The following is a 14,797-nucleotide window of genomic DNA, read 5'->3' as shown; positions in this document are numbered from 1 at the left end:
CAAACACAGTTCTTATATGAGGCGATCTAAGATTCCCCAATGGGGATATCAACACTAAAAATAAAGCCAACACCCAGGGGGGACAGCGCCCTCTATTGGCAGTGACGTCAGGACTTTGGTGCTCTATTGAGACTGTTGTTGTGCTCTGGTATAGGATGGACCTCGTGGACTGGGGTGGGTCATCAAAGAACCAGATGAAGATGGATGGGTAAAGGTCAAGTGGGACTGGGGTCCTGTAGCCAGTTACCAGATGGGCCGGAAGGGCAAGTATGACCTCCAACTGGCAAAGCCACCAGCCACTGCCCAGCCTGTCACTCAGCCTGTCACTCAGCCTGTCACCCAGTTTGTCACCCCTCCTGTCACCCCTCCTGTCACCCAGCCTGTCACCCAGCCTGCCACCCAGCCTGTCACCCAGCCTGTCACCCAGCCTGTCACCCAGCCTGCCACCCAGCCTGCCACCCAGCCTGCCACCCAGCCTGCCACCCAGCCTGTCACCCCTCCTGTCACCCAGCCTGCCACCCAGCCTGTCACCCCTCCTGTCACCCAGCCTGCCACCCAGCCTGTCACCCAGCCTGCCACCCAGCCTGTCACCCCTCCTGTCAGCCAGCCTGCCACCCAGCCTGTCACCCCTCCTGTCACCCAGCCTGTCACCCCTCCTGTCACCCAGCGTGCCACACAGTCTGCCACCCCTCCTGTCACCCCTCCTGTCACCCAGCGTGCCACCCAGCCTGTCACCCCTCCTGTCACCCAGCCTGCCACCCAGCCTGTCACCCAGCCTGCCACCCAGCCTGTCACCCCTCCTGTCAGCCAGCCTGCCACCCAGCCTGTCACCCCTCCTGTCACCCAGCCTGTCACCCCTCCTGTCACCCAGCCTGCCACCCAGCCTGTCACCCAGCCTGCCACCCAGCCTGTCACCCCTCCTGTCACCCAGCCTGTCACCCCTCCTGTCACCCAGCGTGCCACACAGTCTGCCACCCCTCCTGTCACCCAGCGTGCCACACAGTCTGCCACCCCTCCTGTCACCCAGCCTGCCACCCAGCCTACCATCCAGCCTGTCACCCCTCCTGTCATCCAGCCTGCCACGCCGGCTCAGCCTGCCATAAAGCCTAAGCCTGCCATCCTGCCTAAGCCTGCCATCCAGCCTGCCATCCAGCCTGCCATCCAGCCTGCCATCCAGCCTGCCATCCAACCTGCCATCCAGCCTGCCATCCTGCCTAAGCCTGCCATCCGGCCTGCCATCCAGCCTGCCATCCAGCCTGCCATCCAGCCTGCCATCCAACCTGCCATCCAGCCTGCCATCAAGCCTAAGCCTGCCATCCTGCCTAAGCCTGCCATCCTGCCTAAGCCTGCCATCCAGCCTAAGCCTGCCATCCAGCCTGCCATCCAGCCTGCCATCCAGCCTGCCAGTGTACTGGGTCTGTTTGGGTTTTTAGATTTACATAATCAGTCCTGTTGAGAACTCTAATGAACTCTAACTCTAATGATTTTATTTTTAAATATATTATGCAAGAACCAATTATTCTGCACAAACATGTCAGCAGTCAAATGTGCATAAGTGTGCTCTTGAGTGTGTGTCGAACAATTTCCAAATAAGGAAACATTGGCGAATGTCAGGATCTTAATGAAAACTGCATAAGTGGGTCTTAAGAAGACATTTATTTCTAAGAATGGTTGATGCATGAGGCCCAATGCTATTGTCTGAGGGGGGCTGGCAGAGGGTCCGCAGTAACCACCCGCATTGGGGCCCAGGGTTGGCTTGTTACGCCACCGACACAGACTTTTTTCCTTTGTTCTTATTGTCCATTTTCAAAGATATTTTGGGGACAGGTTTCAACCTTTTCATTGGATTAAAAACTCCTACAAGTTTAGTAACGTTTGGACAAACTGACATTGATTCATGGCCACATTTGCAACAGGCCCAACCTCTGTTAAAATTGACAACATAAGACTGGTGTACAGAACGTGCCGGTGTAGCTCGGTTGGTAAAGAACTCGCCTTTGAATTGCAAGGTGTTGGGTTCGATCCCTGGCACCGCCAACTCAGCATACAGTATAGTATTACAGCTTGGGTGAGTGCAGGAAGTAATAGGTGCTGATGGTGGGTATGACAATACATTAGACCTCCCAGGGGTCTAGATTATTGTTTGTAGGAGAATAGACACCCTCGTTGCTCAACTTATACTGATAATAAGCGACTACCTGCTGACTCAGTTACCCATCAGTCCCAGGTTTGAAAATGATGGCTCCACCTACTGGGTGACGTCAACATCATTTTACACACACACACACACACACACACACACACACACACACACACACACACACACACACACACACACACACATACACACGGTCCAACAGTGTTGTCCTGTGACTTTTCAATTTGAATGAAACGTCCGGGGTATGTTTCAGGTACTACAGTATGTAGACATAGTACACTGTAAGATTTGTGATGACTGGCCCAATAGTTGTTGACTTAAATATATTTGCACACTGCAAATTAGTTTAACTACTAGTGAGTTTAACTACTGGTTTCAATTTTGAGAATAAATTAATCTTGAATGAATTTATGTGCTGAGCCACACCCTTTGAGGCCAGTCCACACCCATGCAACTCCTTGTAACTCTTTGCAACATGCAACTACTTTTGACTGGTCTTAAAACTGTTATGTTGCAAGGAGTTGTGACTAGTTGTATTGGTCAGGTCTGCCATTTAGAAATTAACTCAATATCATCAAAACTAAATGAGATATTAACAAGTTGTATGTCAGTTTTGATAAGCCTGGTCCAATAATTATCCACAGACAATTTGGTAGCAATCAGATCTATGATTTAGGAGGAAATGTCAAGTGGAGTTTAGTTATTGAGGTTTTTATAGTGAGAAAATATGGATGTCTACTGTATATAGCAAGTTTTGCATAAATCAGACTGACTGCATAGAAGTTATGGCTGTTCAAATGTCATATTTGTTGTTAAGGCGATGTGTATAAATGTCTATCATTTACCATGTCCAGCGCCCCTGCCAACCTCTGGTCCAGAGCTGGTCTCCAGGATGAAGATCGGTACCAGAGTTATGAGAGGACCAGATTGGATATGGGGAGATGAGGTCAGTTAATAAAAGATAAACATTAACAGTCTGTGATTGGCATATGAGCTCATAGTTCTTATCAATAACATTGACACAGCTTTGTGCGCTTTGGTACAGGATGGACCCCTGCCTGGGCTGGGTCTGGTCTGGACAAATGTGCGCAAGGATGGATGGATCAAGGTCCGCTGGGACTCTGGTACAACCAGGAGATACCGAATGGGCAAGGATAGCAAGTATGACCTCAAACTGGCACAGTCAATGTGCACCACCCAGCCTTTCACCCAGCCTGTCACCCCTCCTGCCACCCAGTCTGTAACCCAGCCTGTCACCCAGCCTGTCACCCCTCTTGTCACCCCTCCTGTCACCCCTCCTGTCACCCCTCCTGTCACCCCTCCTGTCACCCAGCCTGTCACCCAGCCTGTCACCCAGCCTGTCACCCAGCCTGTCACCCAGCCTGCCACCCAGCCTGTCACCCAGCCTGTCACCCAGCCTGCCACCCAGCCTGTCACCCAGCCTGTCACCCAGCCTGTCACCCAGCCTGCCACCCAGCCTGTCACCCAGCCTGCCACCCAGCCTGTCACCCAGCCTGCCACCCAGCCTGTCACCCAGCCTGTCACCCAGCCTGCCACCCAGCCTGTCACCCAGCCTGTCACCCAGCCTGCCACCCAGCCTGTCACCCAGCCTGCCACCCAGCCTGTCACCCAGCCTGCCACCCAGCCTGTCACCCAGCCTGCCACCCAGCCTGTAATCCAGCCTGCCACCCAGCCTGTCACCCAGCCTGCCACCCAGCCTGTAATCCAGCCTGCCACCCAGCCTGTCACCCAGCCTGCCACCCAGCCTGCCATCCAGCCTGCCACCCAGCCTGCCATCCAACCTGCCATCCAGCCTGCCATCCAGCCTGCCACCCAGACTGTCACCCAGCCTGCCATCCAGCCTGCCACCCAGCTTGCCATCCAACCTGCCACCCAGCCTGCCATCCAGCCTGCCACCCAGCTTGCCATCCAACCTGCCACCCAGCCTGCCACAGAGGACTCCCACACAGGTCAGCACAGTGACATTGAAATAAATCATATAAATATAGCAACAAAGCGGCGATTCGGCATGATTCAACACTATAGGCCTGTCTAATCTCTCTCATTATGGACCTCTGACCAGATCCTTAATGTATTTTGAAGTGATGGCAGCCCCTATTGGTCAAAATGTATGATTGGACAGAGAGTCTTTAATTTGATTTAATTGTATACATACACAGCTTGGTTGAATGCTTGATTCTGATTGGCCAATCACTGAATTCAGCGGTGTGTTATTTTTGAATGATGACTGCTGAACTCGATAACAGACCTCTGGCTAATCAAAGACTCAGAGCACCTGTCTCATATCAACCTGCACTGCTTGATTGTATCCGTATCCAACATGGTAGCTATGTAAACAAACATATAATGTCATTTAAAGATAAATATTGCTTACAAGAATGTTTTTTTTTAACATTGAAGCGAGAAATAGGCAATGCAGTAACTGACTATTGATGCTATTTTATTTAACACTTCCCGTTGTTTTCCGAGGCGACCGTGTTGCACTGGACGCACCTGGCATAAATGAATGGAACCCTTTTAGTAAGCAATGAATTCCTTAGTTTTGTTGTTACTTTTGGGTCAATGTAGTAGTTTCTTGATTAAGTAACTGTGTAACAAGCACGATAATCAATGGGGATTATTATTGAGAAATAAACCCCTTCAGCTACGTGTCAGGGTCTATTCAGTCTGTCAGGGTTTAATTCTCAATAATGACCTGCTTCCCATCACTTGCATAACATATCTGTATCATTGTCCAGCCTCCCTGCCCACCTCTGGTCCAGAGCTGGTCTCCATGATGAAGATCGGTACCAGAGTTATGAGAGGACGAGACTGGGAGTGGGGACAAGAGGTTTGATAATAAAAGATAACAATTTAAGTGACCTTATATAGTGAATATTATACTGTAAATAAAAGTTTTACAGACAAGTATATCACTGATAGATTAGTGGGTTATTGATCATGTTTTGTCATAAGACGAAATTGCACATAACACCACCTGATCAGTACTTGAATCTATGGGCCCTATTTTGGGCCAAAGTTTCTATACCCACTATTTGATTTTGCATGGCGCAAGGGGTGTTCCTGCATGCAAAAGTTGCAAAAGACTGCTCTCTGTGCTCTGGTATAGGATGGACCACGTCGGCTGGGGCGGGTCTGCAACGAACCAGATGAGGATGGAATGATGAAGGTTAAGTGGGACTCGGGCACTTGGGGAGCCAAATTCAGCTACCGGATGGGCCGGGAGGGCAAGTATGACCTCCAACTGGATGCCACCCAACCTGCCACCCCGCCTCGGCTTCCCATCCAACCTGAACCTGCCACCCTGCCTCGGCTTCCCATCCAACCTGCCGCAGAGGACTCCCACACAGGTCAGCACAGTGACATTAAAATATATCACATATATATAGCAACACAGCAGCGATTCGGCATGATTCAACACTATGAGCCTGTTGCCTGTCTGCCAACCAACGAACGTACATACGCACGCACGCAGGCGGCATACTTCTAGTGGTGCATATCAGATGATTGTAAAGCGACTTTGGGTACTTAGAAAAGCGCTATATAAATATGGGTTTGGGTTAGGGTTAGCTGTTATTAACTACCTCTAGAGGTGAGGAGGTGGTGAACCAACCACTCCCACCTCCTCCACATGTATATTGTATTTCCTCCCAAGGGGAGGAATACAATTCCACAATCACACAATATATTTATGTGATTGTATTTCCCCCAAGGGGAAATACAATTTTCCACAGTTATTTTGGTAGCAATCAAACCTATGATTTAGGAGGAAATTGGCCGAAGATCATGTCAGTCCCGTTTTAAGAGTGAGCTAAAATGTGGACGTCTTTAGCAAATATAGTATGACTGACTGCACAGAAGTTATGACTGTTCAAATGTCATATTTGTTGTTAAGGCGATGTGTATAAAATGTCTGTATCATTTACCATGTCCAGCCTCCCTGCCAACCTCTGGTCCAGAGCTGGTCTCCATGATGAAGAGCGCTACCAGAGTTATGAGAGGACCAGATTGGATATGGGGAGATGAGGTCAGTTAATAAAAGATAAACATTAACAGTCTGTGATTGGCATATGAGCTCATAGTTTTTATCAATAACATTGACACCGCCTTCTGCGCTTTGGTACAGGATGGACCCCTGCCTGGGCTGGGTCAGGTCCGGACAAATGTGCGCAAGGATGGATGGATCAAGGTCCGCTGGGACTCTGGTACAACCGGGAGATACCGAATGGGCAAGGATGGCAAGTATGACCTCAAACTGGTAGAGCCAATGTGCACCACCCAGCCTGTCACCCAGCCTGTCACCCAGCCTGCCACCCAGCCTGCCACCCAGCCTGCCACCCAGCCTGCCAACCAGCCTGTGACCCAGCCTGCGACCCAGCCTGCCACCCAGCCTGCCACCCAGCCTGCCACCCAGCCTGTCACCCAGCCTACCACCCAGCCTGCCACCCAGCCTGCCACCCAGCCTGCCACCCAGCCTGCCAACCAGCCTGCCAACCAGCCTGCGACCCAGCCTGTGACCCAGCCTGCGACCCAGCCTGTCACCCAGCCTGCCACCCAGCCTGCCACCCAGCCTGCCACCCAGCCTGCCACCCAGCCTGCCAACCAGCCTGCCACCCAGCCTGCCACCCAGCCTGCCACCCAGCCTGCCACCCAGCCTGTGACCCAGCCTGCCAACCAGCCTGCCACCCAGCCTGCCACCCAGCCTACCACCCAGCCTGCCACCCAGCCTGCCACCCAGCCTGCCACCCAGCCTGCCAACCAGCCTGCCAACCAGCCTGCGACCCAGCCTGTGACCCAGCCTGCGACCCAGCCTGCCACCCAGCCTGCCACCCAGCCTGCCACCCAGCCTGCCACCCAGCCTGCCACCCAGCCTGTCACCCAGCCTACCACCCAGCCTGCCACCCAGCCTACCACCCAGCCTGCCACCCAGCCTGCCACCCAGCCTGCCACCCAGCCTGCCAACCAGCCTGCGACCCAGCCTGTGACCCAGCCTGCGACCCAGCCTGCCACTCAGCCTGCCAACCAGCCTACCACCCAGCCTGCCACCCAGCCTGCCAACCAGACTGCCAACCAGCCTACCACCCGGCCTGTCTCTCAGCCTGCGACCCAGCCTGCCACTCAGCCTGCGACCCAGCCTGCGACCCAGCCTGCAACCCAGTCTGCCACCCAGCCTGCCAACCAGCCTGCCACCCAGCCTGCATCTCAGCCTGCGACCCAGCCTGTCTCTCAGCCTGTCTCTCAGCCTCGATGTGCCACCCGATCTCGGTACACCATCCGGTCTCGGTCCACCAACCGATCTGGTTCTGCCAACAGGCATCGGTCTGCCACCCGGGCTGCTACCCGTACTCATTCTGCCGTCCAGCCTGGCACCCGGGCTGCTGCCCGGCCTCAGTCTGCCGTCCCACCTCGGCTTCCCATCCAGCCTGTTCGTTCAATAGTCTAATTAGCTCTGAAGTAACATCAGTTCATTACAGTAAAGACACCAGTTTGACATTAATTGGTCAGTATAATCAAAACTAAATAATAATAATAATAATAATAAACTTTATTTGTATAGCACCTTTCATGACATGAAATGCAGCTCAAAGTGCTTTACAGAGCAAGGATACAATTACAGTTAGAACCAATTTAACAATAAAGCAAACAAAAATAAAATAAAATAAAATAAAAGCAGTAAAATGCAGTAAAATGCAGTGGCCCTCGCCACTACACAACTACAACACAAATGGATATAACTTAAATGTAGTGACCACTGTCCTCTACAACACAGCTAAAGAAATATCCACACTTCACACAATTGCCAATATTACATGTGTACCTTGTGTACCTTAGTAATATATCTTCACACAATTGTCAATATTACACCTTAGTAATATATTTTCACTTAGTAATATTACACCTTAGTAATATATTTTCACCATGTTTACCACGTGTGGACTAGCCCAGGGGATCTGCTAACTTATCACATCCAAACCACACACCGTACACCCCTGAGAATGATATCGGGGTTATACAAGATATATAGAATAAACATAGACAAAAGGATCTGCCCTGGAGGGTCCACAACGTGTCAACGTGCCCCAGAGGATAATTCACTAAATCCTCCGGATGGAGTTATCAGACTAAAAATAAAATAAAATAAAATAAAAGCAGTAAAATGCAGTAAAATGCAGTGGCCCTCGCCACAACACAACTACAACACACACAATTGCCAATATTACATGTGTACCTTGTGTACCTTAGTAATATATCTTCACACAATTGTCAATATTACACCTTAGTAATATATTTTCACTTAGTAATATTACACCTTAGTAATATATTTTCACCATGTTTACCACGTGTGGACTAGCCCAGGGGATCTGCTAACTTATCACATCCAAACCATACACCGTACACCCCTGAGAATGATATCGGGGTTATACAAGATATATAGAATAAACATAGACAAAAGGATCTGCCCTGGAGGGTCCACCACGTGTCGACATGCCCCAGAGGATAATTCACTAAATCCTCCGGATGGAGTTATCAGACTCTTGTCTTTTAACTACCGTGACTTTCTCTTCCACTCACACAAAACAAAAGCAAAGGCATAAAACAACATTAAAATAGGGAATACAGTGAGGAATTAAAAATCAACCAAAGAATCAGCTAAAAGCAAGAGTGAAGTAATAGGTCTTGAGCTGTGCTTTAAAGCTATCGACAGAGGCTGCCTGTCTTAAGTGTAGTGGGAGTTTATTCCACACTGTCGGTCCGTAAAAGCAGAATGCTGCTTCACCGTATTTTTTATATGTCATTGTAGGCACCTCGAGCAGGTCAGCACTTGAAGACCTGAGGGCCCGGTTTGGAACATATCTCTCTAGGCAGTCGGAGAGGTAGGAAGGTGCCAGACCATTTAGAGCTTTATAAACTATTAAAAGAATTTTAAAATCAATCCTAAAAACAACCGGGAGCCAGTGTAGTGAAGCTAGAACTGGAGTGATATGTTCTCTCATCCTGGTTTTAGTTAAAATTCTGGCTGCCGCATTTTGAACAAGTTGTAATCTGTCAGTTGTTTTCTTTGGCAGGCCAGAGTAGAGTGCGTTGCAGTAATCAAGCCGAGAGAAAACAAAAGCGTGGATCAGCGTTTTTGCATCGTCTAACGACAGATAATCTCTAATACGTGCAATATTTCTAAGATGAAAGAAAGCAATCTTGGTGACATGATTAATGTGTGTATTGAAATTCAATTCAGAATCGATAATCACCCCCAGGTTCTTTACTGTGGTGTTACTTTCTACAGCCAGGTTACCAAGTCTACTTGTTATTGATTCTCTCTGCTCACTGGAGCCAATTATGAGAACTTCTGTTTTATCCTCATTTAGCTTAAGAAAGTTCTCACTCATCCAGCATTTTATACTGGACAGACAGGTCAACAATGGGTCTAAAGCGCAGGGGTCGTCTGGAGCTACTGAAAGATACAGCTGGGTATCATCAGCATAGAAATGGAAGTTCACTCCGTGATCGGCGATGAGTTCTCCCAGCGGTAGTATATACAGGGAAAACAATAAGGGACCCAGAATTGAGCCCTGTGGAATACCAGAACAGATGTTGTGTTTGTCTGAGTCAAAGTTAGCTAGACTGACAAAATAGCTTCTGCCTGTTAGGTAAGAGTGAAACCAAGACAGGGCTGTGCCTGACAAACCAATCCAGTACTCCAAACGTTGTAGTAGAATTGTGTGATCAATCGTATCAAAAGCAGCGGTTAAGTCAAGGAGTAGGAGAACAGATACATTTTTGTCGTCAGCGGACACCCTAAGATCATTAATTACTTTTACAAGTGCTGTTTCTGTACTATGACCTTTCCTGAAGCCAGATTGGAATTTGTTATTGGAATGTGATAATGTTGGAATGTTGGAACATTGGAATGTGATATTAACAAGCTGTGTGTCAGTTTTGATACGCTTGGTCCAATAATTATCCTCAGACAATTTGGTAGCAATCAAACCTATGATTTAGAAGGATATAGGCAGAACATCTAGTCACATGGATCAGTTTTTAAAGTGAGCAAATATGGACGTCTTTAGCTAATTTGGTATAAATCAGACTGACTACATAGGAGTTATGATGAATTGAGTACAAAGGACCCCAATGGAAACAAGCCTTAGTGCTTTCTTGGGTTTAAAATCCTTAAAATCCTTGTATTGAACTGTACTTTCCTGTGCTTGTCTTTGCAAACTGTTACTAAAGTATTCAATCAATCAATCACTCAATCAATCAAAACCGTTCAAATGTCTGTATCATTTACCATGTCCAGCCTCCATGCCAACCTCTGGTCCAGAGCTGGTCTCCATGATGAAGATCGGTGCCAGAGTTATGAGAGGACCAGACTGGAAATACGGAGATGAGGTCAGTTAATACAATATAAACATTAACAGTTGGTGATGAGCTCATAGATTGTATCAATACAATTGACACCTTTGTGTGCGTTGGTACAGGATGGACCCCCGCCTGGGCTGGGTCGGGTCCATACAAATGTGCGCAAGAATGGAATGATCAAGGTCCAATGGGACTATGGAGAGACCAGGGGCTACAGAATGGGCAAGGATGGCAAGTACGACCTCAAATTGGAAGAGCGAATATGCACCACCCAGCCTGTCACCCAGCCTGCCACTCCCACACAGGTCAGCTCATTGACAATAAAAATAATGTCATTTTATAATCACAAAGCGGCAATTTGCTAGCTAAAGGCCCTATGACATACTGAACATGACATGTTGGGTCCTTCAAACGTGTTTTAAAAGATTTTAACTAAAACCCTAACCATAATATCATGGTATAAATCATAAACAAGTCCTGCAGTATCAATCACTGTTTTCCCCAGGCTTAATTCCACACAATGTGCCTGATTGTAGTAAAAGCTTAGCACCATTTTTCATTAAATGTTCTTATGGCAAAAGGATCACCCGCAGAATGAAGCCGACCACTTAGCTCTATGACGTCCTCTTTTTCAGTTTCACCAAAATATTTCCAGGCCACTATGCAGCCTTCAAATCCAGACCCATTGTGCTGATCAGAGCAATGGTCACCGAGACGAGTTATGGCCATGGATAAACGAACTGCTTCACAGTTACAATAATGCCATGAAACTACTTATGTAACTAAGACATGCTGCTGTTTTTAGGATAACCTGTACGAGGTGAGCAGCAAACCTACAGGTCTCTGTGTGATCATCAACAATGAGAACTTTGGATACTCTCAAAGACGTGGAACAAACAAGGATGCTGGTATGTATGTTGTCTGGATAGTGTGCACTTACCCTCATACTCTTTACTGTTGGTTGCTTGTAATGATCTCAAATAGAAGATTATGGATTATTTCATAAATTGCTCTCCGAGCGTGTCAACTTGACATATAAAATCTTGACATGAGAAGTAGATTATTCTGTAAATGGTTTCTTTTGGTGGTTGAATCTTTGTTTTCCTCCCCTGCAGTCGATTTGGCCGATACATTCAGCTGGCTGGGCTTCAGAGTGTTGATGTTCAAAGACCAAACCACGAGCCAAATGCAGGAGACCCTCAACTGTTTGTCTTCTTTGAAGGACCTCGCTGAGTTACAGAGGTTCAATGTAAAGGAATGGTCCACAGAGCACAGGAAGTTCACCAACCATAAAGTTGAGGATCCTCCACAGCACGGCGATGTCTTTGTCTGCTGCGTTATGAGTCACGGAGAAAAGGGTGGCGTTTTCGGGACCGATGGGAAGCTCCTCCTCATTGAAGACATATTTGCGTGCTTCAACGGAGATAACTGCCGTGTCCTTGTGGGCAAGCCCAAAGTGTTCTTCATCCAGGCCTGTCAGGGCAAGGCGACGCAGCCAGGGGTTAAGGCAACGCAGCCAGGGGTTAAGGCAACGCAGCCAGGGGTTAAGGCGACGCATCAAGGGGTTGAAGAAGATAGTTGTCCAATACCTTTACCAAATGTCTACACTCCTGTGGATGCAGATTTCCTGGTCGCCATGGCCACTGTGGAGAATTACGTAGCATTCAGGGACAGAAGAAATGGGAGCTGGTTCATACAGTCTGTGTGCAAACAGCTAAAAGAGCGCTGTCCCAGGTAACTCTCAAAATATGAAGAAATAAATACATGGATATAAATTCATATATGAATATATTATTAAGAAAAGCTAAGTCATACTTGATCCACAATACTTGTTAGACCTGATAACCAAATTGCTGCATATAGGCTTACTTCATTGTTTATTTGACTGCATTCAATCAAGTGCCACGTGTGGCAATGTTGTGTGTTTGTTACAGGGGCGACGACCTCCTGACCATTCTCACTCGGGTCAACAACGATGTGGCACAGAAGGAGGATCCATCGTCTCCGGTGATCAAAAAGCAGATGTCTGAAATTAACAAGGTCAGCCTGAGAAAAACGCTGGTGTTTTCACCAATATCCAATTGATTCCAAAACACCAGAAAGACTAAGTTCATTCACATGTAACACACAAAGCATAATGGCTAAAGATGAATGTCCTAGGTAAAGTCGAATTATGTTGTTTGTGGGAATTTCTATTTATCAGGAAGATAAATGTAATTAAATATGCGACGGCGCGTTGTGAGCTTGTAGATCTGCTATTTTCAAATAGCCGATGTACACTATATAGGTTTAAAGTGCTCATGTGGCCTATAATAGTCGCTTCTTTTGGGCTTGTTTTCATTGACCTGGTTACTTATTTCTCTCCCATAATCTGGCAACACTGTGTTCGCACACTGTGCGGTTACACAGTTGCGATCGACCGCGAGAAATAGAACTTTGTAGTTGATGTGAATCTTCAGTGTCTTCATCTTCAACTGTGGATACCTTGATAACATAGGCAACACAAGCTCAGCTCAATTTGAGGATATAATTAGATCAAATTATACATACGTCTTTCCATGTTTTATAGTTTTATATTTTCAAGAAATTATTGCAGCATTGGTTTGGAGAAACATATTGATGAATAATGGCCACACACAATGCAGAGTGGTATACAGCACCGCCACCTAGGGGTCATAGAGTGGTGGTAGATGCATGTCTATGTATTACAGATAGTTGAGAGAGATGAAAGTTAATGTAATTTTTTTTCACGTAATGTTTTATATTTTTACAACGTGGCTCTACGGGTGTCTAGCTGTCTATAAAAGAGTCAGTCTGTGTGCCTCTGGAGCTGATCTCTCAAACCACTGGACAGATCAGTGACACATTTCCTGTGCACACTGCCAGAAGTACATGCATTTTCTATGTTTTTATATACTTACTACTTTATATACTTTTTATATACTTATACTCATATTATACACACACACATTTTATAATGGAAGTCAATTGGTCTCTGATCGGGCTGAAATCTTGCCCAAATGTTTTGTCGTATAGGCCTACATCACAGATGCGTTGTAGATCAATGGCTTTTAGTTCCCCTTTCCTTGATTTCTGAATCCATGTCCCCCCCCTTTACCTACAGAAACTGCATAATTTTTCCTTCAGTAATATTGACATCAAAAGGTTTCATCACAATGTGTTCAAAATAAAACCTTTTTACCTGCTTTCATTCACACAACGTTTGTTATCATTCCACGTATGAACAGCAAACTACTGTACTGTAGGAAAGACTGCTTATTCCATGTATGAACAGCGAACTACAGTACCGTAGGAAAGACTGCTTCTATGCTCCAGACAAATGGACAGAGGTGGAAAAAGTACTCTGTGAAAGTGGATGGATCTCTCTGATAGAGACATTTAGCACCTGCTTTGTGCAGACCTTATTTACCTAGATTTGCTAAATATAACGTTTATTTGCTTATAAAGACTGTACATGTGAGCTTTGGTGTGACATTTAACAATAAATAAAAAACATTGAATATATTTTCATCTCATGTCTGTTGAGCAGTTATTTAAATAAAGCTCTTTGCACTGAAGAGAAGTAGCATTTAGTGGTGTGAGGTTTCCCCCTAGTGGATGTTAAAGGTATTGATGGTGGTTCCTTCATTAGAATGAACAGATTATTTATTACATAAATATAATGTATACATAATATATTGAATTAACACTTCATTCTTCAAAGAAAAATACTGAACAAAATAAACCAACTCATGATTATGGTGTGTCTATAATTTCTCCAATACACACATGAGTGTGTGCCATTCAACTATGTGTATGGGTAGCCTATTCCAAGTATACCAATTGTGGAGATGGTATTTAGAGCAGGGGTCTTCAACAGGGGATTCCACAGTTACTATAAGGGTGGTGACAAATCTTTGTGTGATAGGATTTTTTAATGTTTTTTTTTTACATTTACCAATTGAACATAGCATCTCTGGGGGGAACAGGGATCTACAAGCGTTGTGAGCTTGCAGATCGGCTATTTTCAGAATCAAAAGATAAAGATTGGCTATATCATAAAATAGCCGATCTACAAGCTCACAACGCGTCGTAGAAAGAGGAATAGAGCTTGTATAGAGCTTGTAGATCGGCTATTTTCCACGAAGAGGTTCGGTGTAGAGGGGGAAAAAAAGAGCCCACCAACCAAGTACAGAGCCAAAGGTCAAGTTTACAAAGTATTGAGGGTTTTATGGTTACATCTCTGAAAAGACATATTTA

This window comes from Gymnoscopelus braueri (assembly GCF_963280865.1).
Source record: "Gymnoscopelus braueri genome assembly, contig: SCAFFOLD_77, whole genome shotgun sequence".
Classification (NCBI taxonomy): Eukaryota; Metazoa; Chordata; class Actinopteri; order Myctophiformes; family Myctophidae; genus Gymnoscopelus; species Gymnoscopelus braueri.
Note: the sequence above shows the minus strand (reverse complement) of the source record.